The sequence below is a fragment of the Dendrobates tinctorius genome, unplaced genomic scaffold (assembly GCF_039654945.1).
Source record: "Dendrobates tinctorius isolate UK_male_01 unplaced genomic scaffold, ASM3965494v1 ptg000051l, whole genome shotgun sequence".
In the NCBI taxonomy this organism is placed as follows: Eukaryota; Metazoa; Chordata; class Amphibia; order Anura; family Dendrobatidae; genus Dendrobates; species Dendrobates tinctorius.
In genome coordinates this window covers 23,278,651-23,299,438 of record NW_027361719.1, presented here as the reverse complement: position 1 = coordinate 23,299,438, position 20,788 = coordinate 23,278,651, and positions in this window count along the sequence as shown.

The window sequence follows — 20,788 nt, the reverse complement described above, 5'->3', positions numbered from 1 at the left end:
GACATGGAGACTTCTGGGAGCCACGGAGGAGGAATCCATCCAGGAACACGAGCGAGACCGACTCAAGAACACAAAGTGTACCACCAGGACAACGGACTGGATATCTGGACACAGGCTGGACATCGGAACACAAACTGGACATTGGAACACGGATGTGACATCAGAACACGGACAGACATCTGGACTCAGGCAGGACACAGATGGAGCATCAGGACATCAGGACACAGGTAGGACATCTGGACATCAGGACTCAATCAGGACATCAGGTCTCAGGTTGGACATCTGGAAATCAGGGCACAAGGCAGACATCAGGTCTCAGGCAGGACATCTGGACCTCAGGTCTCAGGTAGAACATCAGAACTCGGATTTCAGATAGAACATCAGAACACTGGCATCAGACTCCTGACATCTGGCAGCAATTGACAGGCTCTGGACATCAGGCTGCGGACATCAGGCTCCAGGCATGAGGCCGCAGTTATCAGGCTCCGGACATCTGGCAATGATCGGCAGGCTCCGAGAATCAGGCAGCAAAGGATAGGATCCGGACATCTGTCACAGGATGTCAGGCACAGGCCCGGATTGGCAATATAACCAACCGGGCATTTTCCCGCTGGGCCGCTGTCATGTGGGCCGCGAGCGGCAGCGCCCGATCATCTGGCCACTTGCCAGCGGCTGCGGCCACTGTGGCTCCTGCCGCCGGCCCTCTGTGGGCACGGCGGTGATAGTTTCCAAGTTCCTCCCGCACTGCAGGGAGGTAAGCCACCACGCCTCCCCCATGCACCCCATCCTCGCCGCAGCATGAGACCCCCCGCCCCCGCAGCCACTAGCAGTGTCGCTTGCCTTCTCTGTTCGCAGGACCTGTGATGAGGTCACAGGAGGGGAGGAGTCAGGGTGTCACATGATCAGGAGCCTTTGTCCAGACCCCTGATCATGTGACCCCTGACTACGCCCCTCCTGTGACCTCATCACAGGTCCTGTGCGCACAGCCTTGCCTCTTGGTGTCTGCAAGACTCTGCTGTGCTGTTGGCTGTTGTCATGGTGCTGGATGAGATAAGTATGTGTGGGGTCAGGAGGGGTTTACAGGGTAGATGTAGCAGGGCTGTATGTGTATGGGGTGTACTGAGCGGAGTCGTGTGTGTATGAGGTGTACGGAGCGGAGCCGTGTGTGTACGAGGTGTATGGAGCGGAGCCGAGTGTGTACGAGGTGTACGGAACAGAGCCACGTGTACGAGGTGTACGGAGCAGAGCCGTGTGTGTATGAGGTGTACGGAACAGAGCTGCATGCACGAGGTGTATGAAGCGGTGCCGCATGCACGAGTTGTATGGAGCGGAGCCGCGTGCACGAGGTGTATGGAGCGGAGCCGCGTGTACGGAGCAGAGCCGTGTGCGTATGAGGTGTATGGAATAGAGCCGCGTGTACGAGGTGTACGGAACAGAGCCGCGTGTACGAGGTGTACGGAGCGGAGCCGTGTGTATGAGGTGTATGGAGCGGAGCCGCATGCACGAGGTGTATGGAGCGGAGCCGCGTGTACGAGGTGTACGGAGCAGAGCCGTGTGCGTATGAGGTGTACGGAACAGAGCCGCGTGCACGAGGTGTACAAAGCGGAGCCGTGTGTACGAGGTGTACGGAGCAGAGCCGTGTGTGTACGAGGTGTACGGAGCGGAGCCGCGTATGTACGAAGTGTATGGAGAGGAGCCGTGTGTGTATGAGGTGTACGGAGCGGAGTTGCGTGTGTACTTGGTGTACGGAGCGGAGCTGCGTGTGTTTGGGGTATACGGAGAGGAGCCATATGTGTACGGGATGTACGGAGCGGAGCCAAGTGTGTACGAAGCATACAAAGCGGGCTTTTCCCACGGACACAGGAGTAAGCGGCGGAGCCCCGAGGAGCATTTTAAAACACACACGTGATGTTCCACCTGAAGTGATGTGCTTGAAGCTGACCGGAAATGAGATAATTTCTTGAGGAGATTGTAACAGAACCAGGAATGCTTCAGATCCATCACCGTGTCCTCCTCCGACAGCGCAGACAGCAGGATCGCCTTGGAATCGGGGATGTCGGCCATGTGAGCGGATCATGATATGTCCTGCATCGGGAGGCTCAGGTGGGCACTACAATGGGAGCCGGGCTTCTACAGTATCTTTATAGAATCATTCTTTATTTCTTTCTCTCTTTTTCTTTCTTTCTCTGTTCTTTCTCATTCTCTGTTCTGTCTTTCCCTCATTTTCTTTCTCTCTCTCTCTGTTCTTTCTTTCTCTCTCTAATCTTTCTTTTTTCTTTCTCTCTCTCTCTGTTCTTTCTTTCCCCTCTTTCTTTCTTTTTCTTTCCTCTCTTTCTTTCTTTCTGTTCTTTCTTTCTTTTCTTTACTTCTTTCTCTCTCTATTCTTTCTCTGTCTCTCTCTGTTCTTTCTTTCCCCTCTTTCTTTCTCTCTCTATTCTTTCTCTGTCTCTCTCTGTTCTTTCTTTCCCCGCTTTCTTTCTCTCTCTCTCTGTTCTTTCACTGTCTCTCTCTGTTCTTTCTTCCTTTTTTCCCTCTTTCTTTCTTTCTCTTTTTTCTTTTTTCTCTCTCTCTCTCTCTGTTTTCTCTCTTCCTTAGTGCCAGTCAGTGTGCCCATAATGCCAGCCACTGTGCCCTCAGTACAAGTCAGTGTGATCAGCAGTGCTAAATGGGTGCGATTAGGCGTGGACATGGGTGTGACTAGTTGCGGAATGGGTGTGGCCGGGCGTGGCCTAAAATTTGCAGCGGCGCGCTGCGCGCGACGCAGTCTTTGTCCCTCTTGCCCTTCCTCAAAAGTTGGGAGGTATGATAGGGGCAGCTATGACCAGGGGGTCTGGTTGCCCAATGGATAGCAGTTCTGCCAGGAATTCTGTCACCGTGCATACAAAAGGGGACAGAGCTTTGGGAGGAGTACTGTACCTAAAAGCAATAAATAGGACTGAGCTGAAATACTGGACACAGCTGTGACTACATGTTATATAGTCGTGTTAATCTCCTCTCACTGCTTGTAACCTACAACTGTACAAACATATTATATAGTCACCATGTGACTAGTGGGCCTGTGTAACTTCAAATGCCAGGGCTGAATTTTAGTCCCAGTCCAGCCCTGGTCAGGCACCAGACATCTGGGAGCGGTCGTCAGACACCTGACATCAGGCCGTGGTCATCAGGCTCCGGACATCTGGCAGCGACCTAAAAAGGAATTTAAGCTGTCTGATGCAAGCACCGCTGGGCTGGACTAGAGCCGGCCAGGGATTGCACCGAATAAGAAGCTGAGCAAAAAGTAGCAGAAACTCAGCAGACTCACCAGACTGCTCCATCCAAGATGAACCAAGGTTAGATCACAGAAAGTCAGTTATCAAAGAGTCACTGTCACTGGGTACAGGGTTCAAGACACAGAAAGACTTCAGGAACAAAACACAGGAGGAATCAGGACTAGGACTTCAGGAACATAACACAGCAGGAATCCGGACTAGGACTTCAGGAATATGACACAGCAGGAAACAGGACTAGGACTTTGGTACCAACACTTAAACAGGACAAGTCCAGGAGCTCAGACATCAGCTGTCCCAAAGTTGATAACAGACTGAACAGCCTCTCTCACAGCCAAACCAGATCTCACACTTTGCACTGACGAGGGGCAGTACCCTGAAACACAGTGTCTGCAAATTGAGATTCTGGCTTGGCTTTTATCGTATGTCATGTAACAAGGCTCGTTAAAAGGTCGACATTGAATTTTAGGATTGCTACTTCCAATAGGTGGCACTAGAGCTCTAAGTCCTCTTCCTCTCTGAAGAGACAATTTGCATAATAAATAAAAGGTGTAATTTTTATATACAGTGGGGCAAAAAAGTATTTAGTCAGTCAGCAATAGTGCAAGTTCCACCACTTAAAAAGATGAGAGGCGTCTGTAATTTACATCATAGGTAGACCTCAACTATGGGAGACAAACTGAGAAAAAAAAATCCAGAAAATCACATTGTCTGTTTTTTTTTCATTTTATTTGCATATTATGGTGGAAAATAAGTATTTGGTCAGAAACAAGCAATCAAGATTTCTGGCTCTCACAGACCTGTAACTTCTTCTTTAAGAGTCTCCTCTTTCCTCCACTCATTACCTGTAGTAATGGCACCTGTTTAAACTTGTCATCAGTATAAAAAGACACCTGTGCACACCCTCAAACAGTCTGACTCCAAACTCCACTATGGTGAAGACCAAAGAGCTGTCAAAGGACACCAGAAACAAAATTGTAGCCCTTCACCAGGCTGGGAAGACTGAATCTGCAATAGCCAGCTTGGAGTGAAGAAATCAACTGTGGGAGCAATAATTAGAAAATGGAAGACATACAAGACCATTGATAATCTCCCTCGATCTGGTGCTCCACGCAAAATCCCACCCCGTGGGGTCAGAATGATCACAAGAACGGTGAGCAAAAATCCCAGAACCACGCGGGGGGACCTAGTGAATGAACTGCAGAGAGCTGGGACCAATGTAACAAGGCCTACCATAAGTAACACACTACGCCACCATGGACTCAGATCCTGCAGTGCCAGACGTGTCCCACTGCTTAAGCCTGTACATGTCCGGGCCCGTCTGAAGTTTGCTAGAGAGCATTTAGATGATCCAGAGGAGTTTTGGGAGAATGTCCTATGGTCTGATGAAACCAAACTGGAACTGTTTGGTAGAAACACAACTTGTCGTGTTTGGAGGAAAAAGAATACTGAGTTGCATCCATCAAACACCATACCTACTGTAAAGCATGGTGGTGGAAACATCATGCTTTGGGGCTGTTTCTCTGCAAAGGGGCCAGGACGACTGATCCGGGTACATGAAAGAATGAATGGGGCCATGTATCGTGAGATTTTGAGTGCAAACCTCCTTCCATCAGCAAGGGCATTGAAGATGAAACGTGGCTGGGTCTTTCAACATGACAATGATCCAAAGCACACCGCCAGGGCAACGAAGGAGTGGCTTTGTAAGAAGCATTTCAAGGTCCTGGAGTGGCCTAGCCAGTCTCCAGATCTCAACCCTATAGAAAACCTTTGGAGGGAGTTGAAAGTCCGTGTTGCCAAGCGAAAAGCCAAAAACATCACTGCTCTAGAGGAGATCTGCATGGAGGAATGGGCCAACATACCAACAACAGTGTGTGGCAACCTTGTGAAGACTTACAGAAAACGTTTGACCTCTGTCATTGCCAACAAAGGATATATCACAAAGTATTGAGATGAAATTTTGTTTCTGACCAAATACTTATTTTCCACCATAATATGCAAATAAAATGAAAAAAAAACAGACAATGTGATTTTCTGGATTTTTTTTTCTCAGTTTGTCTCCCATAGTTGAGGTCTACCTATGATGAAAATTACAGACGCCTCTCATCTTTTTAAGTGGTGGAACTTGCACTATTGCTGACTGACTAAATACTTTTTTGCCCCACTGTATGCCAAGTTCGCTTCATCTATATGTGGTTAGTTTACAATGTGCATTGTAGCTGACAGACTCCCTTTAATACTGAGCACAGACATATCATATTTATGTAGTTACTGCAAAATCACACAGTTTCTTTTGAATATTTTACTCTTGTATGCATTGTTTCATCTCTTACCTGGGAACAAGTTCATCTTTAAAAACAAAAGTTATCAAACTACTTCTGACATTGCAACTCTCTGATGAATTGCTCAATTCAGCAGAATAAACTAAGCAACTCATCTGACATTACTGTGAAAATGAAAATAACTCCAGGTTTCAGATGACATGTTAAAATTATTTATGAAAGTTTGATCATTTCTTTACATGGTTCAGGAGAGGATACTCTTTTGCTATGTGGAATTTTTTACGCAATTTTAAAGAATTTTTGCATATAAATTAAATATATACAAAAAAGAGGTACAAATAAACTAACTCTTAAGTAAGTCTTAAGTCTCCTTTGAAGACATTTTTAATGACTCATTGTATGTACTATTGAAAAAAAAAATTGGAAAAGAACTTGGTTGTCCATAACAAAATATTTTTTATTTTGGACTTGTTAAAAACATGATTATAGTTCAAAGTTGATCACAGCAAAATTAGTGGTTTCGGAGGACCGCACTGGGCTGGAATCATATATGTAAACTAAAATAAGTACTGAGTACTAAGCAAGTATATTATACATGCTAAGTCTAGCACCCAAAGATTGTATACCAACAGAAAGGAGCGTGGTCGAGGCTTGATAAGCATCCAAGCCACCATCACGAATGAAACAAGGAATATCCAGGAATACATCAGAAAAATGGCATCAATAGATGAGATGCTGAGAGAATGCCTAAGGCAACAACAACAGATCTGGAAGTAAGAATAGAAACATGAAGCGCCATGGTAAGGCAAGCCGTTGCATGGGATGCACCATCAACAGATAATGGAGGAGGCTGACATGGAGAAATCCTACCAATGGCTGGAGAAAGCTGGACAGCACAAAGGCACTAATCATAGCAGCACAAGAGCAAGCACTAACTACCAGATCCATAGAAGCAGGAATCTACCATACAAGACAAGACCTAAGGTGCAGACTAGGCAAAGAAACCTCAGAAACAGTCCAACACATAGCGGCAGAATGCAAAATGCAAACAGGAACAGCGGAAACCGAACTCCACAGCCAAGTAGCGGGAATAGTGTACAGGAACATCTGCGCAGCATATGAGCTAAGTCCTCCTAAGGCTAGTTTCACACTAGTGTTTATTCCACGCAGCGCACGGCGCCGCTAAGCCCCGCCCCCTGCCGACTCCCTGCCCGCCCCATCCGGTCATCGCCGCTTACTATCGCACATGGACGCTTGCGATCTGCGCACCCTATCTTTAGCATGCTAAAGATAGGGTGCGCAGATCGCAAGCGTCCATGTGTGAAAGTAGGCGGTGATGACCGGATGGGGCGGGCAGGGAGCCGGCAGGGGGTGGGGCTTAGTGGCGCCGTGTGCTGCGTGGAATAAACGCTAGTGTGAAACTAGCCTAAGTCCAGAAGGGAGAGCCCAGAAAAAGTGGTGGAAAATGAAAGGGCTAAAATCCTGTGGGACTTCAAGATCCAGACCGATAAGCATGTGTTGGCTAACCAGCCAGACATTGTGATAGTAAACAAGGATCAGAAGACAGCAATGATAATAGATGTGGCAGTGCCAAGTGACAACAACATCAGAAAGAAGGAATATGAGAAGCTGGAGAAATACCAGGACCTCAAAGGAGAACTGGAGAAGATGTGGAAGGTGAAGGCAACAGTGATTCCAGTGGTGATAGCAGTACTTGGAGCAGTGACCCCTAAGATGGAAAAATGGCTACAACAGATCTCAGGAGCAACATCTGTGCTTTCTGTCCAGAAAAGTGGAATACTGGGAACAACTAAGATCCTGCGCAGAACCTTCAAACTCCCCGGCCTCTGATAGAGGACTTGAGAATGAGAAAGGACAACAAAGACCACCACCATTGGGGGGTGAGAAGGAAGATAAATATATATAATTGCACATACAGACACATGTACACACAGAGCACATACGTACACACATGACGACTTACCCGTCTGTTTCCCCTACTTCAGTTTTTCTATACTCCCACATGTTACTGGGCCTGTGGTGACATGAATATCGCATGACTGCGATGTCACCAAAGGTCCTGAAGCCCTCTCAGCATCAGAAACTATGCTGGTAATGCAGAACTGCTATTATCAATAGTTTTTGCTGTAAACTCTGGGGGCCCCTGAGGGAGTGAGGGCCCTGAGCAATTGCTCAGTTTGCTACCTCCAATGCCGGCCCTGCCTATTGCATTGCTGAGCTCGGCACATGCGCATCTGGGTCTACAGCCAATGATGTATTGATGCATGGGGATATATACTGTATTTGTGCATTGAAAAATATGTATAGCTGCTAGAGATACACATACGGCTTGGAGTCCACAAGGCTGCAACATTAATATTTTTTGGTACATGTTAAATATTTGATATAATTGTATTTCTTTTGCTGTATGAAGGATTTATTTAGCACTGGAACATTATTACCATAATTACCTTCATCTTCATATGCGTATATTATGTACGGTATATATTATTTACTACTCAGTGTATGGTTCCTGTCTGTGGTTCCTATCTGTTTCTTCCAAAACAAAACCACTAATATTACCATAATAATCTTTGAACTATAATCACGTCTTTATCTTTAATTAATTAAAAAAAATATATATTTTTTACAGCTTATGCAATATATGACTGGGGATACACTTAAAAACCACTCCAGCACTGAAAAACAAAAGTGCTGGAGTGGTGCAATAACGTTGTGATTCAAAACTATGTTGTAAAAGAAAGATACTGTTTACCTAGAATAATAATACCCCAGTGTACCGAACTAGTTTGAAATTTCTGGTAAATAACTAAACCTTTAGACATTTCATTTCTGATCACCTAAAATTGTTTGTTGTAAATAAAGATTAACTTTGTTTAAATTAAAGGGAATCTGTCATTCTGTAATGCTGTAGATAAGCCCCCTTGTACCCTGAAAGAAGAAAAAAAAGAGTTATATTATACTTACCCAGGGCGTTCCGGGTCCGCTTCGGGTCCGGAGGGAGTCATGGTCCGGTCCGGCACCTCCCATCTTACAGCCATGATGTCTTCTTCATTCCTGGCCGGCGCAGCTCCGGCGCAGACGCAGGACCTGCAGTGCGCAGGCACAGGACCTCTTCCACAACATAACACAAAATAGTTAATAAATATCACTTACCACATGTCTACTTTACATCAGCACATTTTTTGGAAACTTAATTTATCAAACAAATTTTACAAAACCATTTTTTAGGGACCGCATCACATCTGAAGTGACTTTGGGGGTCTAAATGATAGAAAATACCCAAAAGTGACACCATTCTAAAAACTGCTCGCCTCAAGGTGCTCAAAACCACATTCAAGAAGTTTATTAACTATTCAGGTACTTCACAGAAATAAATGCAATGTGGAAGGAAAAAATCAACATTTTCCTTACCAAAATTTTACTTTAACCCCTTAACGACCGCCGATACGCCTTTTAAGTGTTTATTTTTTTACATAAAAATATGTATTTTTAATAATAATTTTTATATACATTTTTAATTTGTTTTGTTTTTTTTAGTTTTTCTATGGCACTTTTACTTTTTTCACTTTGATCACAGGTATAATGCATTGCAATGCACCAGCATTGCAATGCTTTATACCAATACAGAAGCTTCATAGATCATGCTCAGTGCCTTATGTCTCATTCAGACATCTATTTTCATGTAAAAGTTTTATCTGTGTATTTCACAAATAGAACCCATACCCCTTATGCTACATTTCCACGATGAGTATTTGGTGAGTTGTTGATGTTGCAGATTTTCTGCACCTATTATGCAAATTAACCCCTTAATGATCGCCGATACGCCTTTTAACCGCGGCAGTAAAGGGTACTTATTCCTCAGCGCTGCTTTTTAAAGGCTCTGAGAAATAAATTTATAGCATCCCCCAACATCGGAAAATCTCCAGGGTCCAGAGTTACGCCTGGTAGCTGAGATCCTGGAGAACATGATCAGGACTGGCTTTACGGCATATCAGAAAAATGGGGGGCCCCCAGTACCTTCACTATCGCCGGGCCCTCCTGGTCTGTCCCCCGGCCCTCCGCATCATCTTCCTGGAAGATAATGGTGGAGTCATGCCGCAGTGTACCCGCTGAGATCTGCCGGCTGGTGCCTGGCTACAATAGGACATTTTTCCTATTAGTTCCTTTTGATCACTGTGTTAGACCCTGTCACAGTGATCAAAATAAAAAAAATGGTAAATAAAATCCCCCTTTGTCACCACCTTAGTTAGAAAAAAATTATAAAATAAAAAAAATTCTTTGCAGTGAAGGTTGGTGTTAAGGTTGGGGTTGGTGTTAGGTTTAGGGTTAGGGTTGTGTTAGGGCTAGTCTTGTGGTTAGGGTTGTGTTAGGGTTAGAGTTTGGGTTAGGATTAAGTTAGGGTTGGAGTTAGAATTGGGGGTTTTCAAAAGTAAAAAAAAATTATCACAATATAAAATTCTGTGTCGTACCTGTGGGTTAAAAATGCTCACTATACCCTTGGATGAAATGCTAGAGGGGTGTGATTTCCAAAATAGGGTCACTTGTTAGGGTTTTTCACAGTTTAGGCACATCAGGGGCTCTCCAAGCGTGTCATGGTGCCTGCCATCGATTCCAGACACTTTAGCGTTCAAAATTTCAAACGGTGCTCCTTCTGTTCTGAGCCCTGTTATGTGCCCAAACAGTGGATTTCCCCCACATAAGGGGTATTGGCATCCTCAGGAGAAATAGCACAACAAATTTTGTTGTCCATTTTCTCTTGTTACCTTGTGAAAATAAAAAGTTTTGGGTCTAAAGTAAAATTATTTGTGAAGAAAAGTTAACTTAATTTTTTTCTTCTACATTGCTTCTTGAATGTGGTTTTGAGCACCTGGAGGGATGCAGATTTTATAATGGTGTCACTTTTGGGTACTTTCAGTCATATACACCCCTCAAAGTTACTTCAAATGTGATGTGGCATGTAAAAAATATGGTTTTGTAAATTTTATTGTAAAAAAGTGAGAAATCGCTAGTCAACTTTTAACCCTTATAACGTCCTAACAAACAAAAATATATGTTTCCAAAATTGTGTCGATGTAATGTAGACATGTGGGAAATACTATTTATTAGCTAGGTGTATGACATAACTCTGATTTAAGGGCACAAAAATTAAAAGTTTGAAAATTGCTAAATTTTAAAACATTTTGCCAAATTTACATTCTTTTCTTAAATAAGCGCAAGTCATATAAAAGAAATGTTACCACAATCATAAACTACAATATGTCACAAAAAAACTCAGAATTAGTAGGATCCTTTGAAGCGTTATTTGCACATAAAGTGACAGTTGTCAGAATTGTAAAAATTAACATGGTCATTAAGGTCAAAATTGGCTAGATCACTAAGGGATTAAGTTACAATTTTTTTGCATTTTTTACTTTGCAGTTTTTGTCTCTTGGTGGTATTCCATGTTTTAAATAAAGCTGATTTGTGTTTGTTACTCTCTGATATTTGTGTCACGATTCGTTCTTGGAGTCGTGATAGCTCTGGTTCTGCTTTAATTTAAACATTGTTTTTACTTTTGGGCCAGCAAGGGTGTCAGTTTCCTTGCTGTCAGCTGCTTTGTTGCTGGTCAGCTGATGTGGGTGGCAAATCCCTCGACACTCTGATTCTGACCCCAGGGTTCTATTAAAGTGATCATTGGTATGCAAGTCAGGGCAAATACACTTAGCGCTCTGGTTCTGATCCCAGACTCTCTTAAAGGGATCCGTGGTATGGAAGTTAGGGCAAATCCACTCAGCTCTCTGGTTCTGACCCAAGTCCCCTCTTAAAGGGATCCTCGGTACCGAAGTGAGGGAAAATCCACTCTGCGCTTTTGTACTGACCCCAGGCATCTCTTAAAGGGATCTCCGGTATGAAAGTTAGGGTAAATCCCTCAGCGCTCTGATTCTCACCCCAGGCTTCTATTAAAGGGACTATTGGTATGGAAGTCAGGGCAAATCCACTCAGTGCTCTTGTTCTGATGCCAGGCCTCTCTTAAAGGGATCCCCAGTATGGAAGTTAGGACCGCTCCTCTCAGCGCTCTGGTTCTGACTCCAGGCTGATGGGATGATGTGGGATATTAGTGGTAGTAGTCCAGTTGCTCTGGCTGATGGGATGACGTGGGATATTAGTGGTATTAGTCCGGTGGCTCTGGCTGATGGGATGATGCGGGATATTAGTGGTAGCTGTCCGCTGGCTCTGGCTGATGTGATGATGTGGGATATTATGGGTAGTAGTCCGGTAGCTCTGGCTGACGGGATGATGTGGGATATTATAGTGAATGTGGCTATGTGGAATGGGCGGGGCTCTACACTCAGCTTTATATATATATATATATATTCATTATAATTTGTTTTAACTAACCGTAGTTAGTTACTATGCCCGGGCAGCGCCAGGCTCTTCAGCTAGTCTCTACATAAAACTCAACTTACTCGCAGGAGAAATTAACATGTTCTGGATTTGAAAAATGCACAGCAGATCAGTTCACGTTGAATTATAAAAAAGAACGGTAAGCATGACATTTCTATTAATCCCATACACTTTGCTGATACCGTAAGACGTTGTGTTTAAAACTACAGTCTGTCCTAATCACGCCTCAGCACAGGCCTATGTCTCAAATGACAAGAGCTGTATCACACATACCTCAGTCGGGGGGCCGAGAGCAAGACTATCATATGTGAAGAAATATATCTCTTCCTCACTGAGCACAAAGAGCGTTATCTCCAGCTTCATCCTCCTCAAGGTTTATTTGTTTTCCAGTTTGGCACAGTCTATGCACTGATATAAACCTGTCAGAGAAGGAGAATGAAGCTGGAGATTTCCACACTGAGTACAACGTAGGTAAAAACATATTTCTTCACATATGACAGCCGTGCTACTGTCCACCTATGGAGTATGTGTGATACAGCTATTGTCAGTAGAGATACACATCTCAGGAGATGTACAATTGTGTGAAAACATGTTTACCCCTCTTCCTGACTTCTTATTCTTTTGCATGTTTGTCATATTTAAATATTTCAGATGACCAAACAAATTGAAATATTAGACGAAAATAACACGAGTAAACACAAAATGCTCTTTTAAGCGAAGGTCTTTATTATTTATGATAAAAGAAATCCAAACTTACAGGGCCCTGTGTGAAAAAGTGATTGCCCCCTTAACGCATTAATTAACTATGGTTTATCACATATTTGGGAAGTGAAGTCCAAATTCCCTAGCCACACCCAGGCCTGATTACGGATTATGTTTTCTCAATCAAAAAATCACTTAACTAGGACCTGCCTGACAAAGTGAAGCATACCAAATGTCCTCAAAAGCTAGACATCATGCCATGATTCAAAGAAATTTTAGAACAAATGAGAAACAAGTAATTGAGATCTATCAGTCTGGAAAAGGTTATAAAGCGATTTATAAAGCTTTGGTACTCCAGAAAACCCCAGTGAGAGCCACTATTGCTATGATTAGGTCACCGAGGAGGATAGCTGGGGAATAAGCTATGCAACCAGAAAGGTTGGTAACTAAGCAGATTGCAGACCCCCTAAAACTAAAAGCACAACTAGAATTAACCATGGGACGTACCTACGATGCCCTAGACGCCTCGGCACAGCCAAAGAGTTAACTAAGCCTAAAGCAAGAAAGGGGAAAGCTAAACTGCCCTGCAATAGAACCCCAAAGGAATAGATAGCCCCCAAACATATATTGCCAGTGAGACAAGTTGAGGCACAAGCACAGGCAGAAAATAGAGTAAGCAAATGATGGGGCCCAAACTGTCTAGATAGAACAGGACAGGAAAGATACTGTCTGCAATCATGCCAAAAACCCTAAGAAAAATCCAACACGTCTGATATGGAAAAATGATGAGGCCACATGACCTCTCCCCTACTAGATCAGCATTCTGGTGTGAACTGGAAGCAAAACAAAAGATACTGATATAACAGGGGACAAGCAATACTGAACAGACTGACATGTGCTGTGGCATATAGAACGGGGTCCAGCACTGGTCCCAGCAGGGAACAATGCTGAACCCACACAGCAAAGCAGAAAGCAGAGAAAGGCAATAACTGGATTAAATGCAAAAAGATTCCAGCAAACAAATAACTTATCTGAACAATGCAGGACCAAGCAGGGAGCAAGAGGACTTCAAAATGCACAGGAAGAAAACCAAATCACCAGCAACAACTGAGGGAAGCTTGCTGACTTAAATCTTCCCAGTCTGTAACACCTGACCTCCAATCATCCTCTTCAGGTGACTGACTTCTGTCAACCCGACCAGCTCCATTACCCGCAGCAACCACCAGAGGGAGCCCAAACTCAGAAGTCAGGTCAAAAGTGTTCACAACACACTATCCTCAAAAATGGTGAAAACATGGGACAGTGGTGAACCTACCCAGGAGTTGGTGGCCAACCAGAATTACTCCAAGAGTGCAGCAACAACGCATCCAAGAGGTCTCAAAAGACCCTATAATAACATCCAAAGAACTGCATGCTTAACTTGCCTCAGTTAAGGTCAGTGTTCATGACTCCACAATAAAAAAAGAGACTGGGCAAAAATGGCCTGCATGGCAGAGTTCCAAGATGAAAACCACTGTTGAGCAATAAGAACATAAAGTCTCAAAACTCGTCTCAGGTTTGCCAGAAAACATCTTGATGATCGACAAGACTTTTGGGAGAATACTCTGTGGACTGACAAGACAAAACTTTAACTTATTAGAAGGTCCCATTACACTTGGCGTAGAAGTAACACAGCATTTTAAAAAAGGAACATCATGCCAACAGTAAGATATTGAGGTGGTAGTGTGATGGTCTGGGGCAGTTTTGCTACTTCAGGACCTGGAATACTTTCTGTGGTAATTTGAACCATGAATTTGCTGTCTGCCAAAAAATCCTGAATGAGACTGTCCAGTAATCTATTAGTGACCTCAAGTTAAAGAGCACTTGGGTTATGCAGCAAGACAATGATCCATAACACAGCAGCAATACCACCTCTGAATGACTTAAGAAAAATAAACTTAAAGTGAACCTGTCACCAGGTTTGGCTGACACGAGTTACAGACACCACTTTTCAGGACATATCTACAGTATTCAATAATGCTGTAAATAAGCCCCCAACCCGACCTGCAAGAGAAGAAAAATAAGTTTTATTATACGCACCTGGGAGGCGGTCCGCTCCGATGGGTGTCGCAGTTTCTGGACCTGTGCCTCCCATCTTCTTGAGACACTGCCCTCCTGCTTGCTTCATGGCTCCCCAGCATCACGCTCCTGCGCAGGAGTACTTTTCTGCCCTGTTGAGGGCATAGGAAAGAACTGCAGTACGCAGGCGCAGGGAAAGGTCTAGACTCATTGCCAGTTATCGAAAATGCTTGATTGCAGTTGTTGCTGCTAAGGGTGGCCCAACTCGTTATTGGTTTAGGGGGCAATCACTTTTACACACAGGGCCCTGTAGGTTTGGATTTCTTTTTTCTTTAATTGTAAAGACCTTCATTTAAAAACTGTATTTTGTGTTTATTTGTGTTAACTTTGTCTAATATATAAATTTGTGTGGTGATCTGAAACATTCAAGTATGACAAACATGGAAAAGAATACGAAATCAGGAAGGTAACAAACACTTTTTCACACAGCTGTAAGTCTTCAGTCTGCAGCCAATACTGACACTTGGCTGCAGGGCTGCCAATTTATCTCAGTCGTGGAGAATCCCTTTAAAGATGAATCTGTCACCAGGTTTTTGCTATCTACTCTGAGAGCAGCATAATGTGATAGCAGAGACCCTCATTCCAGCAATGTGCAACTACATTCCCACAATGAGGGGTTAGTGAGTTTTTTATGTTGTAGAGTTTCTGCAGTATTTCTTCACCTATTATGTAAATTAGGTCACTTGAATTTCTTTCATTGCATTTTTAGTCTTTTTTTACATGTTTTAATCACATTTTTGATATTGCTGTTCCACCACTACCAAAGATTGTCATCTTTCTGCTTTGTATATTGTGCACAAAAGGCTGTCAATCAGTGGTGTGGGCGGGGTTATGTAGAGCTCAGCATTCAGAGAACTGGTAGATCTGCAGCAGATAAAGCAGTGTTTTTGTAAAAACTGAAACAAGAAGCTCAGAGGCGTATCTATGAGGGGGCAGGCAGGGCAACTAGCCGAGTAGCAGCCGGCAGCAGGGTGCCATCGGTCCGCCTAATGTGGTGGGCTGATGTGTCTCACCCTGCGGCTCCATTTTGTCACCCCACAGACTGGAAGTTGGACATTTTCTAAGCTAGCTGTCAAGGTGACAGCTGGCTTACAGAAGATGCAGTGCGTTGGCTCTCAGTCAACAATTGTACTCTCGTCTTTTGCCCACAATTGTGATGAGTCTGCAGTCATTCTAAGTGACTGCAGACTTCTGAATTCTCACAGTGAGTATTGCTTGCTGTTAGAATTTTCTGGTGCCAGCGATTCGTATACATGCAGTCACATGCCGACAAGACATGCGTGGCCTCACTCAATGAAAATGAACAGAGCGAGGCCGGGCACGTCTAGTCAGAATGTGACCAGAAGTATGCAAATCACATACTTGTGCTGAAATGACCATCCATTCTTGCCACTGGCAAGGGAGATTCCAAAAAGTGTGCAGTGCATGCACTTGAGAATTCAGAAGTTTGCAGTCACATAGAGTGACTGCAGACTTTTATCTCAAACCCGGACAAGCTTTTAATTATAAGATGAAGCCCTGAAGCATTCCAATCCTAACAGTGTGTATTATATTCCTGTCATGATTCAGCTCTGCTTGCTGGTTCCAATGGCCACTTCACTTGTATGCGATTTTCATGCTTGCTGTCACGTGACAATTAGCTTTTATTCCCGCTTCTCCCAGCTTTTCACTCAATATTGATAGAATTAGGGAGAGCAGCTAGTTGCCAGGTGACTAAGTGTCACATTGTATTTGTGCTTTTTTGGGGGGGGAGTGGGCTGAATTTTTGCCCCGGGTGTCGGAAAACCTAGATAAAACTCTGAACCAGCCCAGTAAAGTTATACATTGCTGGAATCTGGGTCTTTGTACCCACCTCATGCTGGTCTCAGATGGGGTAGCAAAAACTTGGTGACAGATTACTTTTAATTTGTAACTGAGTTTTCCTTCAGCTTTTTGTCTCGTGTTCATTGCCCATAGAGTAAAGATCCAGCTTTTCTAGCTTTCTGCAGCATATCCTTAAAAGCAGAATGGAGGACATTATATAGTAGTACTGAGCCGTGTTGCTGTGAATCCAGCATTGAGGGTGAGGTACAATGCACACAAGCAGCTACAACTCCATTTATATTTATATCTCTTCCTTTGCTTCTCTTCTGCTGCACATCTCTTCCCCATCTTCATAGACTTTTCTGCAATTTAACATGTAACCTGATCTCTCTGTGTACTGATTACTGTATATGGATTATACCCCCAGAGATAATGATCAGAGCTGGAGGACAGGGGGGAATTGAAGTGGCTGAAAAACTGAGAAAAATACATTTTTGTCTAATAATATATACTGCAAAGTTTCTTATCTGCATTTAGGCTATTCATTTTATTAAAAAAAGTTACTCTTTACTATGCAATTTTTTTTGTGACTCCCAATGTGTTTCCGATGTGCAGAGATAATGTGCACAGTGATTTTCAATCAGTCTTATGGATTAATGTGTTAATGTTCATTTGTTGTCAGTGTACATAGTACATAGAACTAAACCATCTAGCACAACATCCCATATACATTTATCCTACTCCCCTATCTGTGAACTGTTCCTACCGTAGTGCAAGTGGAAATTTAATTTAAAATCTAATGTGTGATATCTGTTTACAACATGAAGATTTCTAGCTTCTCTTTCTCATCTCTTTCTCCCTTAATTTTGTGCATTGATCTTGCTGTTTCTTTTTCTCCTACTGTGGCAATTAGCACTCAGATCGATGTGACCTGAATAATTATCTTCAGATGAAATGAGAATTTTCTCTCATTCGGATGTGAGAATGTAAGGAGATGGGCAAAGTCTTCTCTTGGATAGATTCTCATTAGTGATGAGTGAGTATACTCGTTGCTCGGGTGGTCTCTGAGTATTTTGGCGTGTTTGGAGATTTAGATTTCGTCGCCTCAGCTGCATGGTTTGCGGCAGCTAGACAGCTTGAATGCATGTGTGGAATGCCTGTTTGTTAGGGACTCACCACATGTATTCAGCCTGTCTACAAATCGCAAATCATGCAGCTGAGAAATCTAAATCTCCGAGCACGCCAAAATACTCGGAGACCACCCGAGCAGTGAGTATACTCGCTCATCACTAATTCTTGTTTTTCTTATATTTTCTGTCATATGAACAGCTAACAAAAATAGAAAAATAATGTAAGTCTACATGGTCGATGGCTGACTTTTCAGATGAAAGTTATTTGGACCATTCCTGGTATTTGCAATGTAATTGTATGTTGGCTGCAGCACCATCTAATATACATTCTAAACATTGTGACATTTTTGAATCATCGAACCTCACATTGAAACATCATGAGACATTATCTAGCTAATTGTTTGTCACTGATTTCTTCTACTTTACATATGGCCCCAATATGATAAAAAAAGAAAAGTAACATACTCATTTATCTATCCCATAGTATTCTTCTGTCCTGCTGTTTTCTTCCCCTTCTTTTCTGGTGTGGTTGGCATTGGACAGGTGTGGTCACTGATTGGCTGCAGTGGTCACATACTGACCACACTGGAGGCGAAAAGATTTTCCTAGGATTAAAGGAAAAAAGCAAAGCGCTATCTAAGCATAGTAGTCAGAATGATCCATGATTGAGTTAGATGAGAAGTAAGGTATATGCTCACCTGATGGAGTTGTGCTATCCAGGCACAACTCTAAAGGTATGAGAATCAAATATGTGGTCTCAGTTATGGACTGCAGCCAACCAGATGGAACTCCAAGGGAGTTCCAGCGTCAAGGAATTAAAGATAAAAAATAGATAATGGGAATTCCACCACAGTGGGTTAAAAATTTCCAAAAGGATTGAATTTGTAAAAAAAAAAAAAAGTACAATAAAATGTGTAGAGCAGATTTGCTCAATCAATATGTATTTTAATAAAACTAAATGTAATAATAATAATTTTATTTTATATAGCACTGACATATTCCGCAACACTTTACAATTAATTAGGGAGGTAAATACACACAACGCGTTTCGGCTGCAACTATCCTTCATCAGGTGTCTCAAGTCAAATGTCACATACAGCCCTCTTATGCTTATTCATATTCAAAGTGGGTGGAGTTTCTAAAATAACAAATAAAATGATTCATATATAGGAAAACATATATACAATAATAGCTTTCTTTTTCAAATTGTTGTGATCTTGAAATATCATTTTGCATATAACAACCAATATATACTACAATAATTCTATGTACAGTTGTGGCCAAAAGTATTGACACCCCTGCAATTCTGTCAGATAGTACTCAGTTTCTTCCTGAAAATGATTGCAAACACAAATTCTTTGGTATTATTATCTTCATTTAATTTGTCTTAAATGAAAAAACACAAAAAGAATTGTCCTAAAGCCAAATTGGATATAATTCCACACCAAACATAAAAAAGAGGGAGGACAAAAGTATTGGCACTGTTCAAAAAATCATGTGAAGCTTCTCTAATTTGTGTAATTAACAGCACCTGTAACTTACCTGTGTCACCTAACGGGTGTTGGCAATAACTAAATCACACTTGCAGCCAGTTGACATGGATTAAAGTTGACTCAACCTCTGTCCTGTGTCCTTGTGTGTACCACATTGAGCATGAAAGAAGACCAAAGAACTGTCTGAGGACTTGAGAAATCAAATTGTGAGGAAGCATGAGCAATCTCAAGGCTACAAGTCCATCTCCAAAGACCAGAATGTTCCTGTGTCTACCGTGCGCAGTGTCATCAAGAAGTTTAAAGCCCATGGCACAGTGGCTAACCTCCCTAGATGTGGAAAAGAAAAATTGACAAGAGATTTCAACGCAAGATTGTGCGGATGTTGGATAAAGAACCTCGACTAACATCCAAACAAGTTCAAGCTGCCCTGCAGTCCGAGGGTACAACAGTGTCAACCCGTACTATCCGTCGGCATCTGAATGAAAAGGGACTGTATGGTAGGAGACCCAGGAAGACCCCACTTCTTACCCCGAGACATAAAAACGCCAGGCTGGAGTTTGCCAAAACGTACCTGAAAAAGCCTAAAACATTTTGGAAGAATGTTCTCTGGTCAGATGAGACAAAAGTAGAGCTTTTTGGGCAAAGGCATCAACATAGAGATTACAGAAGAAAAAAAGAGGCATTCAAAGAAAAGAACACGGTCCCTACAGTCGAACATGGTGGAGGTTCCCTGATGTTTTGGGGTTGCTTTGCTGCCTCTGGCACTGGACTGCTTGACCGTGTGCATGGCATTATGAAGTCTGAAGACTACCAACAAATTTTGCAGCATAATGTAGGGCCCAGTGTGAGAAAGCTGGGATTCCCTCAGAGGTCATGGGTCTTCCAGCAGGACAATGATCCAAAACACACTTCAAAAAGCACTAGAAAATGGTTTGAGAGAAAGCACTGGAGACTTCTAAGGTGGCCAGCAATGAGTCCAAACCTGTATCCCATAGAACACCTGTGGAGAGATCTAAAAATGGCAGTTTGGAGAAGGCACCCTTCAAATATCAGGGACCTGGAGCAGTTTGTCCATGAAGAATTCCAGCAGAGCATTGCAAGAAACTCAATGATGGTTACCGGAAGCGGTTGGTCGCAGTTATTTTGGCTAAAGTTTGTGCAACCAAGTATTGGGCTGAGGGTGCCAATACTTTTCTCTGGCCCATTTTTGGAGTTTTGTGTGAAACGATCAATGTTTTGCTTTTTGCTTCATTCTCTTTTGTGTTTTTTCATTTAAGACAAATTAAATGAAGATAATAATACCAAAGAATTTGTGTTTGCAGTCATTTTCAGGATGAAACTGAGTATTATCTGACAGAATTGCAGGGGTGTCAATACTTTTGGACACAACTGTATATGTGTGGGAGGAACGGCCCCCGTCCAGTGTCCGGGCTAGAACCAAGGGAGCCGTCATCTGGGTTCCAGGGGAAACTGTCCCCGGGGGGCAGAATTCAGGGACGGACCGCTGTGAAAGACAGATGGGCTGGGGGAGGGACCAATATAAAGGAGGCGGGGAATTCCCGGGACGATGAGTCAGCAGACCG